Below are 9,189 nucleotides of genomic sequence, written 5' to 3'. Positions count from 1 at the left end.
TTTTATGTCCTAAAACTCGTGGTATGTAAATAATGGAGCTTATTCTGGAAATTCAATAAGGTGTTATTGAATAGATGTTTTGCTTCATAGAAATCTAATGGACATGAAAATCCCTTGATTATTGGATGAATATTTGAACTTTATGTGGAGACATAAAGGTAGATCAGGTTTGAGTAAATAGTCAAAATGATCTATAATATATGAATAAGGTTGGGTACCTTATCCTGGTAACACTATTGGATGCGGCCTACTCTGCAGTTGTTATAGAGTTGTAAAGTGCTACAAACGAAGTGATCCTAATTCGTACATGTTAAGACATGAAGAGTGGGGGTGTCCTTGTGCAAAAGGGTTTGTACAAGGTTGAACCACGAAATCAGTCACTCTTACTTTATAACGTTGTTTACTGTTTAAGACTGACTATTTCAAAGCGATGACCTAGGTAACTTGACCTTAATCCTGAGCTAATTATGAACTCCTGTTTATTTGGAATTATCCTTAGATTTGCATAGGTGAGGGTTGGCTCGACAGCGTCGGCTCAATAAACTCCCATTTAAGGGGTAAGACTGGATAGATAGCTTGGGACATAGGGTGCAAGACAGAATTCACTCCTACCCACTTTTAGGGATAGTAGAAAGGTTGTTCCCTTAAGTGCTGATTCTGAGTCTTGAACAAAGGGCCCCGCCCTCTCATTGGCCTGAGAGGGACTCGATATTGTTGATTGGATCACAAAACAATTGTTCATTAGGGAATCAATGGGGACTTAAGAAACAAGAGATAATTTCAGGGGTAAAACAGAGATTCGACCCAACTGTTATTACGAACAACCTGTGAAAAGTTGACTTACTAATCATGGGTATATCGAGTCGACATAATATATCTACAGTGAGCGGAGTTCAACTATGGGCTTTAGTGGAGTGACTCATTAGTTAAAGAATGGGGGTTAGATCGGTCTAATGAGTTTAGCCGATTAATCTCGTATCGTTGGAGCCCATGATCTGTAGGTCCATGATATCCCCTACTAGCTCGAAAATGGATTAGCTCTAGAGTAGCGTGATAAGTTAATTTGAAACGTTCAAATTAGAATCAAACAAAATTGGTGAATATATATTTAAATATGATTTAAATATATGAAGATGAATTTGTGTAAAAATTAATTTAATATTGGATATTAAATTAATTAGAATTATTTAAATTGTTTAAATAATTATTTATTAATTTTTGTTAGAAAATTAATTTGTGAAATTAATTTGAAAATTAATAAATTTTGATTTTAGATATAAAATATGATTTTAAAATCAAAATTAGGTTTTGAAAATAGAAAATACACAAAATGGAAAAATGGTTTTTTCCAACTTCAACTTCAACTAGCTCACAAAGAACCCACCATCATCAAGCTTCAATAACTCCAAGCATGAGCTGCATCCCATGCAGCAAATCTCTTTGCATGATGGTCTGCAATATAGATTTGAGTGATTTTGGAGTGATTGCAACATATAGAATTTTAGCTAAAAATTTGGTTGAAGAAGGTGTTCTTCATTTGGGTTGCTGCTGTGAGCATTCTCCAAGTTCCCTTTGATTCCAGCTTATTTTGAGTCTCACAACTCAATCTAGAGCACCAAGAGAATAGTAGGGAAGATTTTGTGGTGGTCTGCATAAAGTTTTGGAGGAATTAGTAGCTGGAAATCGAGATTTTAAAGGTATGTCTTGAAACCCATTAAATTATGCTTTAGCATGTTTTCAATTCTACCAAAATTAATCAATTAGAGTGCTTATCAATCCTCGTCGCTTCCGCTGCATGCTGGTACCATCCCAGCAAATATATCTGGGGAGTGCAACTACAGGCTATAGTGGACAGTCTTGTTAGTTAATAAATGTTTATTAACTAGGTTAAAGAGTTTGACCAGTTAGTCTCAGATTGTTTGAGTCCATGATCTATATGTTCATCGAGTCTCCTTGCTAGCTCACTACAAACAAAATTGAAGAACTATGTGAAGTGAGAATTTGAAATGTTCAAATTCGGTCTTTAGGGAAAATTATATTTTATATAAGAAATAATTTATAGTTAAATAAATAATTATTATTTTTTGAGAGTATATTTTAAAAAATATTAGCATGAAAGTGTTTTAAATTGATTAATGTGATTAATCTAAAATTATGTGTCAAAGACAATTTAATATGTGATATTGAATTATTTATTTTATTTAATTAAAATTATTTTAATTAAATAATTTCTAAAATATGAAAAATATATTTCATATTTTGTCCAAAAATTGATTTAGTATTTTTTTTTTTTTTGAATAAAAAAATTAGTTAGTGGAAAAAATCAAATTGTTGGATTTTCCCACTAACTAAATGGATTATGAAGTGTTTCATGCAAAGCTTGACATCTCATTTTTCATGCTAATGGAGTTTGAGGTGAAGGTCATGCAAGAAGTGTTTTTGCATGTGTTTTGATTTATAAATAGTTTTTTTTTTTTATTTTCAAATGCTAAAAACTCATGCTTCCTTGATTTTTGACCATAGTCTTCCACAAAATCTCTTTTACTTTCCAAATTATTAAGTAAAATTCCCTATTTTTCACTAAAAATTTGGTCCCACAACCGTGTTCTTCAACCAGAGAATAGAGAGTATTCTCCGTTGGTGGTGCTGCTTGCTCATGGAGAGGAAGATTCTTGTGGAAACTACAAAGGTTGTATTTCTAACCCTTTTGCATGCTTAATCCTAGTTTATTATTGTAATTAGAGCGTTATTGATCAATTGCTTTCGTTGTGTATGTTGTTTTTCCAACAATTGGTATCAGAGCATGCTTATAACATTCTATGACATTTGGTGGGTGTTTTTCATATGATGAATGCTTTGTGGGCTAAAGTGGATATATTACGGTTTTGGCATTAGTTGTCTCTTTTTTTTTTTTTTTTGTTGAAATTGTAACTACTCACATGTATATGAGCATTAATGTATTGCAAAGGGTCTATAATTTTTATGGTGTCATTAAAGTCCAATTAGGCCTTCAATTGTTCAAAAGAAGTGGTAGAACTCAAGTAGGCCGAGAGAATTGGAGAAGAATTCACCTTCACACCCGTTTCAGCCTCCCAGACCTGAGAACCCGACCCGCTCCGCGTCCGAACCGGTTCGATGAGCTCCCATGCGTGTGCCTGCCTTCACCACATCTAACCCGTCTGGGCGCCTGACCTACTTTGTGACCCGAGTCCCAACCTGCGCGCCCGATTGCTCCAGCCCGTTGACCTAACCAGCGTGCATTGACCGGTTCGGTTCGACTTGGTTGAGCCGGTTTGACCGGTTCAACCTGGTCTTTTGGAGTTTTTGAGCTAGTTTGGGTTGGTTCAAAAGGTTTAAGGTCGGTTTGAGGGAGCTACTTGCTGTTTTTTGTAATAATTTAGTTATTTGTTTGTTTTAATGCCAAGACCGGTCCACTTTAGTGTTGTCTAATTATTATGCATGTGATGTATGATATTGTTTTTAATATGTGTGCATAAATTATGCCATATATTTTTTTAAAAAAAACCCCACCATAGGATAAGCATGTGGCATGTATTTGTTATATGTTATTAAGTGTTATAATATATATAGTATGCATGCTTAGTTTTTCATAATTTAATATAAGCGTTATATTAAAGCATGATTTTCTAATTAAGGAAGCATGTTATAGATGAATGTCCTAGGGTATAATTGTTATAAAATAACCTAGACTTTTACAATCTATAACAAAGGTAAATTGCATGCTCACTTAGGGTTAACCGGTGCAAATCAATCGATTTTTTTAAGAGTTAAAATAGGTCGGTTAACCTAGAGAGATCTTGTCTAAGGTTAGGGGTACTTAAGTTGATGGTTTACGGAACACCTCCTACCTGGAGATCAAACTGTCATCTAAGTCAATAACCCTAGTTTTATGAGCATGTGTGAGTGATATAAGGTAATAAAATCGGTTTATCACCTAGACATCATAGGTTAAATCCTAGTATAAGAGTTATACTAGGAAAAATTACTAAGACTTAGGTTGTATAAAATTAGTCGGTTAATAACCAAGTCAGTACCCAATTTTATAAAATAGAACACTTCAGTGGGAGATTAATAATATACAAGATATATCATTTCTGGCTCTCACATCCCTAAGAGTTCACACCGTAAGATTCATACATGACTTTGAGTTGCTATTTGGGCAACCTCCCTTCGGAAAGTGTTTGCATAGGTCAATATCAAGGTGAATAAAGGAAGTAGATCATAGTAAGTGGGTGAAGGGTGTCTGTCAACAAATCCTACAGTCTTTTCCATTAGGTCACATCGTGAGATTTCTATGTTGTGCCTACTATCATTTTAGGCGGCATTAGCTAGTCGTTAACTACGGCGATCCCTTCGAAGGGTTGTAACATAAGATTCAAAACACCGTGAACTCCAGAAATGGATAGAGTTACTTAGGTCCTTTTTCAAACAATTGTTTCTCTATAATTCGAAAATGGCGAGTTTACACTTATAAGACTTAATAAGTGTTAGTAAAGTTCGTGACCAAATAAACAACAACTAAGTACTATAAGGTTAAGGGTTATTCGTATTTAGTCAAGAATGTCTTGATTCAGTGAATGAGTAGTCGACTTCCCTTTACTAGGGCTATTATGACTCACTAAAGTATCGTAGCAAAATAATAATGAGTATGGGTACATTATTATTTGCTTAATAAATTGGGTTAGAAATTAGAGTTAATCAATTCACTAATAATTTGTTTATTTTTCAGCAATGACAGCATCAATTATTCAACTGCTAGCTTTAGAAAAACTTAACGGTGATAATTACGGAACTTGGAAATCGAATATCAACACAATTCTAGTAATAGGTGATCTTCGATTCATTTTAATGGAGGAGTGTCCTCCAACCCCTAGTCCCAACGCAAACCAAACAGTTCATGATGCGTATGACAGATGAGTCAAAGCTAATGAGAAGGCTCAGGTTTATATTTTAGCCAGTATATCTGATGTATTGTCTAAAAACACAATAAGTTAGCTACTGCAAGAGAGATCATGGACTCTTTGTAGGGCCTGTTTGGACAACCTTTCACATCTATCATGCATGACGCAATTAAATTTGTCTACAACTGCAAAATGAAGGAAGGAACCTCAGGGGAATATATTCTGAACATGATGGTTCACTTTAATATTGCAAAAGTGAACGGAGCCATCATGAATGAGAAGAGTCAAGTTGGATTCATCATGTAGTCTCTTCCAAAGAGCTTTTTTTCAATTCAAAATGAATGTTATGATGAATAAGATAGAGTACAACCTGACAACTCTTCTCAACGAACTCCAGATTTTCGAATCTTTATTGAAAAATAAAGGTTCAGAGGCAGAAGCAAATGTTGCTTCCACCTCAAAGAGGAAACCTCAGAAAGAATCGTTTTCTGGGAGTAAATTTGGCCCTTCTTTTTCCAAGAATAAATGTATTCAAAAGAAAATGAAGGAAGCTGGGAAGGGGAAGGCTCCAACTGCAAGGAAATGGAAGAAAAAGGTAATTCCTAGAGGAATATGTTTCCATTGCAACGAAATGGGCATTGGAAAAGAAATTGCTCTAAATATCTTGCCGAGAAGAAATTTGAAAAAGAAAAACAAGGTAAATTAGATTTACTACTTATTGAAACGTGTATAGTGGAGAATGAAGATTCTACTTGGATATTGGATTCAGGGGTACTAATCCTATTTGTTTTTCTTCTCAGGAAACTAGTTCTTAGAGGCAGCTTCAAACAGATGAAATTACTCTGGGGGTTGGATCAGAGGAGCACATCTCAAGGAAAGCAGTGGGAGCAGTTAAGTTAACTTTTGGAAATAGATATCTGTATTTTGAAAATGTTCTTTATGTACCTTCTTGTAAAAGAAATTTGATATCTATTTCTTGTTTGTTGGAACGTTTGTACAATGTAAATTGTAGTCATAATGAAGCGTTCATTACAAAAAGAGGTGTACAGATTTGTTCTACAAACTTAGAAAGTAACTTATAAAAGTTAAAATCATCTAAAGTTATAGTTGTATATAACACAAAAAATTTTAAAATAGCTGAAAGTCAAAGAAAAAGGCAACGCATTTCTCAAAGTACCTATCTTTGGCACTTAAGAATTAGTCACATTAATCTCAATAGGATTGAGAGATTGGTTAAAAGTGGACTTCTAAGCAAATTATTAGATAACTCTTTATTGCCATATGAGTCATGTCTCAAAGAAAAAATGACAAAAAGATCTTTTTCTGGAAAAGGTTTTCGAGCCAAAGAAACCTTAGAGCTCAGGCATTCGAACCTCCGTGGACTAATGAATATTTTATTAGCTTTATTGATGACTATTCAAGGTACGGTTACATTTACCTAATTCATTTTAAGTTTGAACTGATAGAGTAAACTAACATGCAGTAGAAGAAATTAGAATTAATAAGCATTCTAATTACATTTAATTTGAGTTTAAAAACATGCATTAAAACAAAATTTCAAAGAAAGGGTTTCATGAACTACAACCTTTGATGAATCTCTTCAAACAACAATGGACTACCACTGAGACCTTCTCTACCATCCTCTAACTCAGATTCAGAGGTGGAATCTCTGAATTGAAGTGAATTTTATTGAAAGAGGAGAGGGTTTGGAGAGATATACAAATTTTCTAGGTTGACAGTTGCATGATCTTCATCCCCATCAAAATCTCAGCAATTTAACCATAAAAAACATACAAATCCTTCAGCTTCAACTCATTGACACCTCAAGGAGTGACCTTTAGTGGGCTAGGTGTTTGAAATGGAGGAATCCACTCCATTTGAAGATGAAAAATTGGAAAACTCCACTCAATAGTGCCTGTCTCTTATACACATCTAGATGTGTATAAGAGACAGTATATATATTGTAAATTCAAATCTAAATTTGAATTTTAATAAATGAAAAAATGTTTTATTTATTTAAATAAAAAATTTAACTAATTTAATTAATTAAATAAATAATAATTTAATATCAAATATTAAATTAATCAAACACCTAATTTATACATAAATCCTATTCATGCAATTCAATATTTAAATCAATATTTAAATATTTTAAATTCTCCAATTTTGTTTAATTTCATCAAAATCAAATGTTTTAATGTATCAAATACAATTAATCAAAACCCTAATTGAACTTTAACACTTCAAATTCAAAACCCTAATTTCGAATCTGAACATTTCAAATTCACTCAATTCATTAATCCAAGATATAATATTAAAAGCTAGTAGAGGGGCCTCATGGATCGACAAATCATGAGCTCCAACAATTTGAGATTAATTGGCTAAACTCTTTAGACCAAATTAATGAATATTCGTTAACTACCGAGACATACTACTATAGCTCGATAGTTGCACTCTCCTCACTGTAGATATATTTCTTTCCATTTTAACCATATTTAGTAAGTCGATCCTTCACAAGTTGTTCGACTTTACAATTAGGTCAAAATTACCGTTTTACCCATGAAAAATACATCTTGCTCCTTAAGCTCCCACTGATCCTCTATTGAACAACTGGTTTATAGTCCAACTAATAAACCATAACTTTCTCGATCATGAGAGGGCGGAGCCCCATTTTTCAAGAGCAAGAATCAGCGCTTAAGAGAACAATCTATCTACTAACCCCAAGTCGGGTAGGAGTGAATTTTATCTTGCAGAACTATGTCTCCAACTATCAATCCGGCATTATCCCCAAAATGGGAGGCTTATTGAGCAGTGATGTTGGACTATTCTCGCCTATGCAGAACAAAGGATAATCCTAAATAAACAAAAGTTCATAGTTAGCTCAGGATTAAGATCGAGTTACCCTAGGTCATTGAATTTGAAATAGTCAATTTTAATAGTAAACGGTTGTTATAAAGAAAAGTGACTATTTCAAGGTCCGGTCTTATGCAAACTCATTGCATAGGATGCCCCCAATCACATGTCTCCACATGAATGATTTTGGGATCACATCATTTGTATCAGTATACAAAATGGGCCGCGTCCAATAGTGTAATTAGGATGAGATACCCAATCTCATCCATTTATTTATAGACCATTTTGGCTATATACTAAAACTTGATCCACTTTTATGTCACCACATAAAGTTAAAGTATTCATATTATAGTCATGGATTCTTTTATTGGATTTTTATAACAGAATGCAATATCAATAACAATTTATTGAATAAAATACTCACTAATACTTTTATTGATAAATAGAATATGTTATCAATATTTATGAACGGCGAGTTTTAAGACATTCCCAACAATCCCCCACTTGGACTAACACTCCAGTGAGTTACAAATATATATAAATATAATGTTTACAATGTTGAGAAAAATTTGATTGAAAATACAACAAACTAGGGAATCCATATACCCTTGACCCTCCCACTTACTTTAGATTATGAGACTCGTAGTCCTAGTCGGACCAAGTGGCATCGAACACTTTAGCCGGGAGGGTCTTTGTAAATGGATCAACAAAGTTATCTTCTGATTCTATCTTCGTGACTATCACGTCTCCTTGGTGTACTATCTCCTTGATGAGATGGTACTTTCTTTCGATGTGCTTTATTTTGATGTCAAGGATGCTTTTTTTTTTTTTTTTAACTTTATTTTTTGTAATCTTCATTTCTTTTTAAAAATCGAGGATGAGTTTTTTTGGGAGGGATAGTAATGTAGTATGATTAGGGTAAATTAGGGTATTATTGACAATCCTTAACTGATTAGGATTGGGATTAGTTTCCATGACTGATTAGGAATAGGAATAGTTTCCTTGGTTTATTAGGATTATAAATAGTTTCTTTGATTAATTAAGATTAGAATTAGTTTGCTTTTCAATTCTCTATAAATAGAGATATTATCTTCTTGTATCGGTAACTTTTTTATTGATAATAAAGACTTGAATTCTTAGAGAGAACTCTCCTTTTATCTCCTTTAGGCTACATCAAATAGAATGATGTAATAGAATAGGACAAATTAGAGCATTATGGTCAAATCCTTGATTGATTAGGATTGGGATTAGTTTCCATGATTGATTAGAATTAAGATTAGTTTCCTTGGTTTATTAGGATTAGAATTAGTTTTTTTAACTAATTAGAATTAGGATTAGTTTGCTTTCCACGTCTCTATAAATAAAGATATTCTCTTCTTGTATTGGCAACTTTTTTTATGCATAATAATGTCTT

Source organism: Benincasa hispida, chromosome 9 (assembly GCF_009727055.1).
Source record: "Benincasa hispida cultivar B227 chromosome 9, ASM972705v1, whole genome shotgun sequence".
NCBI lineage: Eukaryota > Viridiplantae > Streptophyta > Magnoliopsida > Cucurbitales > Cucurbitaceae > Benincasa > Benincasa hispida.
This window is presented reverse-complemented; position numbering follows the sequence as displayed.